Source organism: Lissotriton helveticus, chromosome 7 (genome assembly GCF_964261635.1).
Source record: "Lissotriton helveticus chromosome 7, aLisHel1.1, whole genome shotgun sequence".
In the NCBI taxonomy this organism is placed as follows: domain Eukaryota; kingdom Metazoa; phylum Chordata; class Amphibia; order Caudata; family Salamandridae; genus Lissotriton; species Lissotriton helveticus.
Genome location: NC_136068.1, coordinates 1,399,312,424 through 1,399,325,937, shown reverse-complemented (window position 1 = coordinate 1,399,325,937; position 13,514 = coordinate 1,399,312,424).

The following is a 13,514-nucleotide window of genomic DNA, read 5'->3' as shown; positions in this document are numbered from 1 at the left end:
TGTACCTCTCTTGTCTCTTTCTTCACCCCTCTTCCCTCTTTCTGCAACTCTGTTGATTCTTTCTGTACCCCTTGTGCCTCTTTCTGCAACCTTCTTCCCTTTTTTAGCACCCCTCTTGCCTCTTTCTGCACCTCTGTTTCATCTTTCTGCACTACACTTGCTTCTTTCTGCACCTCTCTTGCTTCTTTCTGCACCACCTGTGCTTCTTTCTGCACCCCTCTTCCTTCTTTTTGTACCCCTCTTGCCTCTTTCTACACCCCTATTCATTTTTTCTGCTCTTCTTTTTTTGCTTACTGTACCTCTCTTGCTTCTTTCTGCACCACTTTCCCTTCTTTCTTCTCCACTCGTGCTTCTTTTGGCACCCCTCTTCCTTCTTCCTGTACCCCTCTTGCCTCTTTCTGCAACTCTGTTCCTTCTTTCTACATTAATTGTGTTTCTTTCTGCAACTCTCTTGCTTCTTTCTGTATCCCTCTGGCCTCTTTCTCCTCCCCACTTCACCATGTGTGCAACTCTGTTGCTTCTTTATGCACTTATTTTGCCTCTTTCTGCACCTCTGTTCCTTCTTTAGTTTTTTCCTGCACCTTTCTTGTTTCTTTCTGCATCCCTCAATCCTCTTTCTGCATCCCTCTTCCCTCTTTCTTTACCTTTCTTGCTTCTTTCTGTACTCCTCTACCCTCTTTCTGCACTCCTCTTGCCTTTTTCTGCACCATTGTTGCTTCTTTCTGCACTTCTTTAGCCTCTTTCTGCACCCGTCATGCATTTTTCTGCACCTCTGTTGCTTGTTTCTGTACTTCTCTTGCTTTTTTGTGCACGTCTCTTACTTCTTTCTGCACTCCTCTTGCCTCTTTATGCACCATTCTTCCCTTTTTCTGCACCTCTTTTTCCTGTTTCTGCAACCAGCTTTCCTTTTTCTGCATGTTGTATATAAAGGGGGGTAACCCATATATACTACCTGACCTGGGTTAGACAAATACAGTATTAAACAATGTGGTTGCGGCAGTTTGAGCAACTATTCATATATTTACAGTCGCACAAAAACACAACACAAGTAGAAATGTGGTTATTAGATCCACATCCGTGTCTTTGTATTGTTCAAGAATATCAGATGAAGTACAAATCAAAGCATCTAACAATATGAGTCTTACATATGCTCAATAGGACAAGAGTGCAAAAGATTATTTTATATACAGTGCTCAGGGTGACATGGAAAGAAAGGAAGATGGGGATAAGGTGTTCACGTGTGGGTAGGGGACAAGGACAAGTAGTGGTGTCATATATACATCAGTATGATTTGCTGTATACGTTTCCATACATGATCAAAATGTTCCCATTACAGTACATAACTCCTCAGGACCCTGAATTTATCTTGTGTGGTGTCACTAGAGTTTGTATTCACTGATCTCTCCCAGGCAGAGACACCACACATCCGCAGAACCAGAGTAGGGGACAGAACCTCCTCCCACCTCACAAAAAAAGACCTGGAATGAGCTCCCAGTTGACATCAGACGCTCCCCCACTATGCACACATTCAGGAGGCACATCAAGACCTGGCTCTTCGACTGATCCGAACCTGCAATCCCCCCCTAGTGCCTTGAGACCCTCACAGGTGAGTAGTGCACTTCATAAACTCCTGATTGATTGATTGATTGATTAATTGATTTGGGGTTGTTAGGGGTCACAGCTGTAACCCCTAGCTTTCTGTTTTAAACCCTGCCATTGGCTTTGTGGCCCCTGGACTCAGAGGTGGCAAAATCAGTGCTAAGCGCATCTGGGTGGCTCCCCATTCTATATTTTCAGCATGTTTTTCTTTATATTAATAGTGACTAATATCCTAGTATTCGTTATTAGTGTAATAAAACATGGAGCACATTCAGCTGGCACAATTTGATGGCAGCTGTAGTAAATAAAATATTCTTAATGTTTGCGGTGTGTATGCTTCTGGGTGAGATTGTGTTTATGTGAGAAAAGAGCATGTGTATGTGTGAACATGTGTGTATAAGTGTAAGCATGTGTGTGTGAGTGAAAGTGAGTGAGAGTCAGTGACAAGTAGTGAGGGAGATTGTGTGAAATTGAAGTCCTAATTTACTATTCTTTCATGCAAGGCAACACTGCACCAATGGTGCTGTGCTGCTTTGTGCCAAAGAGAGAGAAAAAATGTACCTCATCTACTAATACATAGTGCATTGTTTCTCTCCATGTGCACTGGTCTACTTTTGACAGCCACACACCAACACACACACCCTTAAGCCATAGTGCAAGGGTGTGTGCATTTTATGAAGCATAGGTTTTGTACTGGATGGGGTACATTCAGGTACAACAAACTATGCATTGAGGCTTTTCCCACTGTGTATGTGTGCTGTACAATGCAGCACCAAAGTTTAAAAAAAGATGAGAAATGAAACACATTTCTCCTTAATATGCCTGCCTAGAGCAGTCATAAGATGTTGATGCAAATTCCTCTCTAGAAATATTTGTAGATAGAGATGTGCATCACAACCCATAGGTGGTTGCATGGAAACTCAAATGCACCATCCAGGTAACACCCACCTGACGCAAAATAATGCAAAGCAGTGCTTAGTGCAAATGTTCTTACTTTGGGAAGCTATCCAATGCAAATCAGGATTTGTGCTGGATAGTAAATCCCTTCCTAACACTTTGAACCAGGTTTAAGTCACGAAAGTGATGCAAACAAGGCGCAAAGCATTAGTAAACTTGGGACCGAGTGTCAGTAAGTATGAGGGAGATTAAGAGTAAATGCAAATGATTGAACATTAATGAAAATGAGTGTAAGAGGGTATAAGAGAGTGTGTGTGTGTGCATGTGTGTTGGGGTCAAGGACATGTCTTCCTGGGAAAAAATCTGGGTATGGGATAATATGATGTTACTTCCTTCAACGTCATTAAGGTCAAAGAGTATGTGATATCACTTTCAGTACCTCTGGCATTTTTGGTGAATCGACAGCTATGAGTGCCACATGTTAATGGGTACATCTTGCTATCATATCAGGATCTGATTTTTGAAATAAGAGGTAGGTCTGCTCCAACAAATATTTCGAAAATTATTATCGTTGCCACATAATATATATGTAGGAAATTGGGTTACTGGTCGAGGCTGGTGAAATCCCACTCAAACAGCAACCACAAGTCTTGTCATGGAGAAATACACACAAAACCTAAATTAAAATGTGTTCAACTCTCTGGTAGCTTGGCACAATGCAGTCAGGCTTAACTTAACTTAGAGGCATAAGGCCCGATTAAAATGCGGTTCGGAAATCATTCTGGCCGAATCGGTTTGAGAATGGTTTCCAACTTACTCGGATCGGGATTGTCCAACCAACCGATTACGATGCATCCGTATGCTTGCAGGTATGATTCAGTTGGACTCCCATTGACTTCAATGGGAGCCTATGATGAGACTGAATGCATAGCATCCCATGGAAGGAAGGGGTGGCTGGGAAAAATCGGGCACCATGAGGCAGGCCCCCCCTGGTGCCTACCACACTGTACATGGCTGGTAAGGGGGGACCTATGGGTACCTCCACCGGCCTTATTAGGAAGTCTCTGGGTGCAGGGGGGCCCGTCTTATTCCAACTGCTGATTCAAGTTGAATGGCACAATTTGGAAAGGCTCTCCGAATTCATCATCGTAATCGGTCGTTCGGAAACATGGCCAGTAGAGATGTACGAGTCTGCTCCCTACAGCTCGGTCCTTCCAAATGCCATCGGGTTCAGATTAGGATATTCCTAACTCCTACCTCACATTGTAATCAGTCAGTTGGAATCCTTTCCGATTCAGTCAGAAAAACAGGGTCCCAATCCGATTCGGACAGAACAAACGCCATTAGGAGGCCTTCCAAACCACATCGTAATTGGCCCCATAGTGTAAAGTATTTATGCAGCACATAAACAGCAATAAAGTGAAAACAGAACACCAAAAAAATTCCACACCAATTTAGAAAAATAGATTAAAATGCAGTACATTTTAGACATCAAAATTACAAAATCCAATCAGTGAACTGGAGATATGCATTTGTAAAGAGCTAGGTAAATTGATTCCCTAAAAGCACAAAGCACCAACTGTGGTAATGTGGTCACAACAGACTGAGACAAATGACCTGTTTACGATGGTGGTGGGACTGACATCAACAGGCAATAGGTGGCGGTCCCCCTGCCATCTGCCCCGGCAGGTCTGCTTGCTGCATTACAATGATGGACTGGCTGAGATACCGTTCACCACTCATCATCGTACCGTCAGAGGGACTGTAATCCCTACAATAGTGGCAGTGACTGCTCAGGCACCATTGTAGGGATTTTAATATCCCTTTCTGCTTGCCCTTTCATGGCAGTTCACCAGCCATGAAAATGCAGGCGGAAAATGGCTTTGGGAGCCCCTAGTGAGCCCCCTCTATCCTGGTCCTCCATGATAGATTCTTCCCCCCTAAACATCTCTGTACAATATGGCAGGCACCACATTGTGCCTGCCACATAGTACAGGGAAGTTTCAAAAGTGCATGTTTTGGACTGCAGTTGTGCTGCAGCCCGGAGCACACACCACAATACAAAATATACAGATTGCGACCATCTTGAAAGCGATCGCATCCTAATACGGGTAACTGGACCAACAGCTAGTCGGGCAGTCCTGCTGCTGCCACGGTGCCAGTCTGAATTGTGGCCAACAATGTAATCAGGCCTGTGGTCACAAGTTCACAATGACTGTGATGGAGTGCAGGAAGGATACAGGGACCCCGTTAGGTCCTCTGAACAACATACCTTAAATCTTGGGTGCTGAGCATTGCAAAATTCTGTACTGAGAATGCATTGTGTAGCAGTGATTTTGATGAGCTGTGGGCTTTGATGCAAGGCCCTGTGTTGGACGAATAGTGCAGGAGTGCCTCATGCCACAGTGGTTCTGGGGAGCTACACAGCTGCGATGTGAGGTCTTGCATGGAGAAAGTGTCACGCATCGACAGTTTAGAAGAACTGCGGGGGCCTGCATTGGTAAAGCATCATGCAGCAGTGATTCCGATGTGAGGTGCATCACCCTGCATTGGTTCTGCTCAAAGACCACAGCTGTTCAGAGATCCGGGTCAGGGGAGGCACCACTTGGGGGTCAGGACTCACAGCAGGCAGAACCCAGGTGCTGGACTCATGATGCTTTCTCTTCTTGATGCTCTGATCAAGAGGCCAGACACCTAGTCCTGGAAATCACTCTGGTGGTCCTGAATTCAAGATGCAGGTCTAGTCCTTCCCACTCAGGAGGCAGGGAAGTAAAATAGAAGTCCTTCTTTGAGTACAGCAGTCCTTCTGAGTCTTCCAGAGGTCCAGACGTGTACTGAAGAGTTGGGTCTGAGGGTACATATTTATACCTGGTGCCCTCTTTGAAGGAGGGGAAGCTTCTAGAGTCTTCCCACTACAGAGGTGTCTGGAATTTTCTGCCTCTCTGCCCTGACCGCAGCTTCTGAGTGTGCTCGGGCAGAGTATTTGGGAGTTGCAAGTGTGGTATTTTTTCCAACATTACGATTATAGAAGACTTTTCTTTACAATTCTTTAGAGACCAAACTCGACTTTCCTACCAGCTCCCATTTGAAAAGTTATCACTTATTAAATGCAGTAATGTAACCCAATGTTATCCTCTCCATATGAGAGGGAGGCCTTGCAATAGTGAAAAATGATTCAGAGAGTTTTTCCCTTCAAAGACCTGTAAAAAATACAAATATGCATCCATCCTTTTTAAATACACTGCACCCTGCCCTATGGGCTGTTTAGCACCTACCCTAGGGTTGACTTAGTTGTATTCAAAAGGCAGGTTTTAGGCCTTTCAAAAGGTTTGTTTTGCCAGTGGTAACGTGTGCAGAGACCTACGGTCAACAAAAATAATTTCAGCATAGAAAAATGGAGTAAGGCAAAAAGTGTGCGGAAGACCACCCAAAGGCTGAGCGGTCTAACAGTATAGTTATAGTTTTGATGTTTAAAATAAGAGGCATATATGCATACATCTAATAGCTGTTCTCCATGTTCTCATCAGCATCTTTGTTCTCCTGAAACTGAATGGAGCATGCATTTAGAAATCTCTGCAGCTCACCAGGCTAGTGGACCTTCAGATAGGCATTCAGGCTTAGTGCGAGGCAGGAGGATGTGGGCTGCCTTTTCAGTATATTAAAGCATTCATCTACAAGCGTACCCAAGGAAACGGCTATGTTCCATACCACAAAAGGAATACCATGCTTGCATGGACCATACATTTATCATCAAAAGCTGGAAAATGCTGTCTCAGCAGTGGGGCATTGCCTGTGGCTGCGGCTGACACTAAACTGGAGAAGGCTAGGGGGAAAACCCTTAACCTGAGTCAGAGTATATCTGGAAAAACAGAGAAGGGGCACTCTGGTTATCTTCAGTCTGTCCCACCTATTGGCAGACACATCACACTGTAAAGACAGCACCAGCCCATTCTTAAAAGTAATCAGAAAACACTTTGTTGCTTCTCTCCTCCTACCTCTCCACCCGGGTCAGGGCCTCCACTGCAGCAGGATGGAGGATTTGCACTCCTTACTATATCAGACAATACAAACTAAACTATGATAGTAAAAGGTCTAGCACAAGACAGCAGTGTCTGCAGAAGCAGGCACAAAAACTGGAAGACCTTGAGAACATGCCTCTCATTTATAAAATGATTTTTCATCGTACATTGGGATACAAAGGGCCAGATTTATAAGGGTGCATCAAGGGTAATGTAATCCTTACACCTTGTGTGGCCCTGTATTGCTTGTTGAATCTAGAACAACACTACACAAAGTAATTCACTGCCTTGCGTTATTCTGTGCCAGGAAGCTGTCACATCGGTGGAAAGCGGATATTCCTATGCATCCACCTATGCATTTTGATGCATTCACAGATTTACCACGACGGGAAAACCTGGTAATGCATCAAAATGCTATGCCTTCCCAATAGAGGTGCAAGGAGGAGAAGTATATTTATTTATGCATTCTGCAGAACACTTAGAAAGAGGAAAACACCTCTAAGGATTGTTTTCGTGTAGGAATGTACTGCTTCCTGCACAAAACTAATCCTGTCTGCAATGCAGGCAACCTGGAACCACAGCAAAGAGCTTGCATTGGCACTATGCTGCACTGAGTGCACCAGCTCAGAGAGAGAGAGCACGAATACACCACATGTTATTAAGTATATTGCTGTGTGTCACGGCGTCAAATAATGATAAATCTGTCCCAAAGTGTAGTTGAACCCTGACAAAACCCCAGTAAATTCAATTTTTGGAGGGAGGGAGTTGGGCTTCAGTATAAAATTTGCCCTGTTCATTGTTATGGCCAAAACAAAATATGAAGTGTAAAATATAAGCACTTTGCTGTCATTCAGATGTTCCCTTTTAAATTAAAATCTGATTATTACAATCATTGGATGAAAAAAGGGAGTAGATCGAGGCTTATTCCCCATTTTTTTCTAGGTCACATGGTGTCTTAATGCATTTTTAGATGAGGTGAGGTTGTGGAGGTAAAATACCTTTAACCAGATAATAGCATTCCTCCTAAAGAGTTAGGCTCTGTCACTATGCTAAACATTCCGATTTGTCCTTTAAAGTTTGCATATACAAATGCTAGAAAAACAATTCTCACTACTGAGTGGCATGAAAAGTTGAAAGTTCCTTTTATTGCCCTGATTTCCAAAGGTAAATCTTAGACCTGGAGTCTAACTTTAGAACGCAAGTCTAACTTTAGACCTGAAGTATAAGCTTAGACTTCAGATCCAAAGTTAGACTTCAGGTCTAAGTTTACCTTTGGGAATAGGGCCCACAGTGTTTTCAACCTACATAAAAACAATGGATATAGCAAGTGCTGTCAAGATTGTATATTGGGTATGTTACCAACGAGCACTTTCAGTTAACAGGATAAAGCTCTGCTTAGATCCTAACGTGCATGCTTGTGTATAAGGACGAATGTGCCCAACACATTGTGCAGCTGGGCCCTACTCACCATATTGCCTTTGTTCCTAAAAGTTCCTCTATATTGCTCATTTTGTCAATGTTTTTTGGATCCTTTCATACATTGAGACCCCTTAAAATATAAACTGTCTCTCCTCAGAGTTACTCATCTGGTGAGGTCAGAAAGAGGAGACGCATAAATGGATCACCACACCCAGTTGTCTCTGTTGCGTAGAATCCCTTAACGCACTCGGCTGGGGTCTTTTGGCAAATAAATATTATTGTATAGTCTCTTGCAGCACCCCCAGCTGATACGGACTGGCCATGTTAAATTAATCCCAGATGATTGACGATTACTTTAAATGAACGTGTTTTGGGAGGGAGGGCGAGGGGTGGGAGAAACGTAGACCAGAATTGTTCTTGAGTGTGTAAAAGGCCGCTTTATTAGAAACAGGTGCACATTACAATTATAAAACCTCGGCAACGCCTTACAAAACTAACCCTCACTAAATAAATAATTAACTACAGACCCCTCCCCCCACCCCCTCCCCTAAAATTCTTTGACCCTTCCCCCACCCAACAATACAGCATTACAACATTACAACAACAATATAAACATAACATCATCAATAAACATTACGTCATTAATTCAATCATTACGTCATCATTTAACCCCTTTATTCATCAAAACCCCAATCACATATTGTAAGCCAGGCCCTCTTTAACCATAAACCCTGCCTGACCCTTCACTCCTGCCAATAACCCCCAAAACCTGAACGGTCAAACAAAGACCAACTTCCCCTGAACCTGTCAATCAAAACATCAATCCAATACTCATCAAACAATCTACCATAAACAGCACTGGGGCAACCAAAAACCTCGCCAGCACCTGTTCCTAGCGACAATAGGATCACAAGAAAAAATCCCCTGCACACCTGAATCTAAGAAAAAACAGCCCTAAAATATTCAAAAAGAGAAGAAAAAAGTCCAACGAGAAAAAACTTTTGGGGAAAGAAAAGACCCAGGAAAAGAGAATAATAATTAAATGGGAGGGGGGGTGGGACAAAAAACGCTACAGCCCTCCTAGCCACCAGGTCACCAAACCTAAAATGGTGGCTAGGGGGCGGGGAAAGGAGGGTTTATAATTGGGCTGGCCAATCCTACTAGGCCAGCCCAAATCTAGAACCTTCTGGTGCTTACTATTGCAAAAAACCCCTCGTGACCCTCCCAAACCGCCCGGGGGAGGAGACCTCCCTTCGGTCAGCTCCCTCCCCCAAGCCCCCCTTGGGAGGGAGGGCGAGGGGTGGGAGAAACGTAGACCAGAATTGTTCTTGAGTGTGTAAAAGGCCGCTTTATTAGAAACAGGTGCACATTACAATTATAAAACCTCGGCAACGCCTTACAAAACTAACCCTCACTTAATAAATAATTAACTACAGACCCCTCCCCCCCCCTCCCCTAAAATTCTTTGACCCCTCCCCCACCTAACAATACAGCATTACAACATTACAACAACAATATAAACATAACATCATCAATAAACATTACGTCATTAATTCAATCATTACGTCATCATTTAACCCCTTTATTCATCAAAACCCCAATCACATATTGTAAGCCAGGCCCTCTTTAACCATAAACCCTGCCTGACCCTTCACTCCTGCCAATAACCCCCAAAACCTGAACGGTCAAACAAAGACCAACTTCCCCTGAACCTGTCAATCAAAACATCAATCCAATACTCATCAAACAATCTACCATAAACAGCACCGGGGCAACCAAAAACCCCGCCACCCAGAAAGGAAGGAGGGGGAGGGAAACTACACCACCTCCCTTTCTGCCCCCCCCCCCCACCGGAAAATGAAACAGACCGAACCAACCTTAACGGTGCATAGCTAGCGAACGCGCCAAAACCTCACGTAATTCCAACAAGTAAAGGTCCATCCCCACTCTGGACAGGTGAACACCATCATCTCGAAAGAATTCCACAGTCTCAAACTTAATTTCCCTATGGGAAATCCTACTAAAGCCAAGACCACGGCAGCAGCGCGACACCTCCGAATTGACCTTCTTCCTAGCCCTGTCCACCGCCTTGGGGTTGACCGCTCCTCTCCAGATCCTACGCGGTATTAACTCAGTCCAATAGACATGGCACCCAGCCCAAAGCTCTTTGATAAGGCCCAAATCCTTCTTAATAGCCCGCAGTAACACCACACCCTTGGTAGCGCAAAGATCATTTTCCCCCAGATGGATGACCAGAATATCAGGACACAGCCCACCCACCATATTGTTGTTAAGACAAGGGATTAACTCTCTCCAGAGCATCCCACCTTTCCCCTTCCAAACCACATTGAACATACTAGCATTAAAACCTAGAAGTTCTCCAAAATAACTCTGGGCTGCCTGGACTCGGGCCCACTTCACGAAGGAATGCCCAACTATCCAGACCGTCACCACCGGAGAACGAGGCCCAGCAACAGAACCTATAAAAGAAAACAGAGTTAGAGCTCATGGGAATGAAGATGACGCATGCGCCTCCTCCGCCTGACTTCTCACGTAGCGCTGAAAGCAGTTTGAAGACCAACGCCCCAGCCTCATGATATCCCTTTGAGTCCAACCTCTGTTAAAAGCCTCAGTTGCAGCCCCAATCCGGAAGGAATGTGTCCCATATAAGCTCCCATCCAAACCCAGATGTTCCAAAGCTTTGCGCAGAACCATGCGTAATTGATATGCTGTAACCAGGGTGCCATCAATATGTTGAAATACTAGAGCATCATCACCACCCCCGCACAAAGAACGCCAGCGCCGCGCCAGCAGCAAAGGGCAAGTAATCCTAGGAGCACGCGCTTGCAGCCACACTCCCTTTCCCTTCTTAGTCTGATCAGTTTTAGAACTGGCTAACCATATGTGCACCCCCTCCTCAGAACAGAAAACATCCCGCCAAAGTAGGCCACATTTGCCTTTTGAACCTAACAACTCTGAAACCCGAAAAGCTCCAAAAAACATGAAGGCCATCAACATGGAAAATAAGCATGATTCAAAGTCATCTGAACAAACCTCAGGGAGAACAGTTATTAATCGAGCCAGGATCTGCCAAGACAAAGGAGCCCTAAGTCTACTGGTGTGCCCCTGTTCCCTGGACCAACCCTCGAGCATTCTCCTGCCAATCTCCCCCGCCGACGGAGGATAACCCCATAATAACTTGCCCATAAATGCTATCCCCGCTAATTTACCGGCAATAGTCACCTTAGTAAGCCCTTTGTCCATGAGGTCTAAGATGAAATTCACTACATCCTCCGAACGACGCCAAACCTCCTCACGCCTACAGGCGCCAGACTCCAGAAATTCCCTCCAGGCCAGAGAATAAGCAGAACGCGTAGACACAGACAAGGAACCTACCACCAGTTGTAAGACCCGACGTTGCCTACGTGCCACAGATGAATCGGCATCGGTGTCGGTGCTGGGTCTGCCTCCCTCGCCAGTCCACGGAATCTGCCCCACTGTGAACGAGACAGAGCATCCGCAATGTCATTGTCCACCCCAGGAATGTGCAAAGCACGAAAGTGAATATCGTGTTTCAAACAACCCAGCACAAACACTCTCATGAGCTTCAGCACCTGTTCGTCCCTGGCAGACTGTCGGTTAACAATGTCCACCACAGCCATGTTGTCCACACGAAAAAGCACTTTCTTATGTGCCAAGACCTCCCCCCACAGTGTCAAAGCCACCAGCAAAGGAAAAAGCTCTAAAAAGGTAATGCTGCGGCCACCATTCAACCACTCATCCGGCCAACGTTCCGCACACCATCTTCCATTCCAGTACAGACCAAAACCATCACTGCCAGCTGCATCTGAAAACATTTGCACATCCCACTGGAAATCAACGTCCCTGAGCAAAGGAACACCATTAAAGGAAGAAAGAAAAAATCTCCACATTCTCAAATCCTCCTTGACTCCAGCAGACAATCGAACCCTATGGTGAGGCAAATGTTGACCAGCCAGAGCCCTGCCTAATCTGCGACAAAAAGTCCTTCCTGCTCTCACGACCCTACAAGCAAAGTTGAGATGGCCTAGTAACACCTGAACCTCTTTCACCAACACTTTCTGTTTTGCTAACATCTCGTCCAGCAAATCCAGCATCTTCACTTTCTTGTCCTCAGGCAAGCGAGCCCGCATTGCCACCGAATCAAGTTCAATCCCCAAAAAGGACAAGACTGTGTCAGGACCCATAGTTTTCTCGGGAGCCAAAGGGACTCCCAGATCCTCCATGAGCCCTTGGAAAGTGTCCAGAGCAGACTGGCACTCCGCGGAGCCCGGGCACCCGACAAAGAAAAAGTCATCGAGGTAGTGCGTTACCAGTGAATGACCAGACTGATGAATAAAGTACCATTGTAGAAAAGTACTGAAGCACTCGAAAAGAGAACAAGATATGGAGCAGCCCATCGGCAAAGCCTTGTCCACATACCATTTTCCTGAAAAATGGATATCCAGGAGACACCAGTCGTCCGGATGGACAGGCAGCAGCCGGAAAGCAGACTTTATATCACACTTGGCCATCTCAGCAGCTGCGCCCGCGGTCACAACAAGTGACATGGCGACGTCAACTGAAGAGTAAGAGACCGAAACAGCATCTGGGTCAATAAAATCATTGACCGACGACCCTTCCGGCCACGATAAGTGTTGTATAAGCCTGAACTGTCCCGGATCTTTCTTCGGGACCACTCCAATAGGTGATATGATTAAATTAAGGATCGGCCAATCGTGAAAAGGGCCAGCCATCCTCCCTTCCTGCACTTCCTTATTCAACTTGTCTTGTACCACTGTACTATGCTCAGATGCAGATTTCAGATTAGCAGACCATCTTCTATGTCTAGGACCTGTGTAACCTAACTTGAAACCAAATTCAAAACCATCCAACAATGTTTGTTTCGCAGCTGCATTATCATATTCACTAAGGGCAAGGCGCAACTTCTCCAACCTAACCGGTGTATGAGCCCTTGGACCCAGAACCCCGATTACCTCTGAATCCCCTACCACCTGCAGAATGTTGGGAAGTCCCCGAACCCCCTGCACCTGACTGAGTCCCCTGATGCTCCCCCCTGGCTTGTTCTCCCAGCATTTAGACAAGGGGTGTCGCTTACCACAACCTGAGCACTCGTGCCTGAATTTACAGTATTCCCTAGTACAGAAACCCTTATTAAACTCCCAGCACGTGCCGACTGCAGGCTGTGTAGTGGAGCCACTGCCCACCCCTCCCCTGGTGGGCTTGCCCTGAAAGGGCCGGTATATTATGGGGAGACCACTTGCAGTAAAAATCGTCTTACCTCCTGAAGCCGACCCCATCGTATGTTGCCATAAGTCAGTGTCCAGTTCCCCCCACTTGGCCTCTGGATCCCAAGCCATTCTAGCCCTGAACTCCTCATCATATTGAGACCAAGCAAACCCCCCCCAGTAAGCTGCGCCTTGCGAATTACATCCATGTATTTAAAAAGGGACACGCTGCGCTCTGGGAATTTCTCACAATATACACTGGCATATATTAGGAAGGCAGCTGTCCAATTCTCGATGGTTAGGGGAACTCTAG